Here is an 893-nt window from a genome sequence, read left to right on the forward strand (position 1 = left end):
ACTAACCCTATTATTTTTGTAGGTATTTAATTTTGTAAAAGCAATCATGTCTTTCTTCAAGGGGACCCATCTGTGCCCTCATTCAAGAGGTTCTTGGTATGTAAACTGCTCAAATCTAGAAACGATTAAGGGGCCATGAGTTTGCTTTGATGACTCAGGTTTCGTTTCTGTTCATTGTATCTTCTACTTTTATAGATCAAGTAAGAATTTTATATCTAAATTTTTTCCTGGGGAAATCATGAACACCTAGCCAACTTCTTAAGTCTCTGTAAGTCTAATCTGATCACTGCTTTGTATCTGCCGTAATCACAGTTGCCTTATGTTAGGTGCTTGAGTGCCACTTGGACCCTACCACTTAGTATCTTATTATTATTATTCCCATTGCATTTAGGAATCTTAGTTTTACTATAGTAGTTATACTGTAATTTCTGATCTATAGAGAAGAGAAACTACAGAGGTCTTCTATAATGTAGGTATACCCCTTAAAAATCTGGGATGGTGAGCCGATATAAGCAATAGTAAAGAAAAACCTTAATAATTTTATTTTTATTTTTTTAAGATGTATAGTTTGTGAGAGTTTTTATATGATGAAGGATGTTTATTTTATAATGTTCACATTTTAAGGTAATATCTATCAGCACTTTTTAACAGAAGTGAGCAATGTATACTTAGCACTAATATTTCAGAATTTAATATGCTATTTATACATAGTCTAGAAAATCAGAGTTTTCTAGAGCAAAGTTTTTCTATGGGTAGAAGAGCACAGATTTTTGCTTTTCACTTTTAGGCATAGTTCTAAATGAGATAAATATGAGGACAGATCTTCTTTTGTGTAATATATACATTAAATCTCTACTATGCATACCAGAATTTAACCACTTACAAAAGCAAAT

The sequence above is a fragment of the Otolemur garnettii genome, unplaced genomic scaffold (assembly GCF_000181295.1).
Source record: "Otolemur garnettii isolate 467f Iridium unplaced genomic scaffold, OtoGar3 scaffold00048, whole genome shotgun sequence".
In the NCBI taxonomy this organism is placed as follows: domain Eukaryota; kingdom Metazoa; phylum Chordata; class Mammalia; order Primates; family Galagidae; genus Otolemur; species Otolemur garnettii.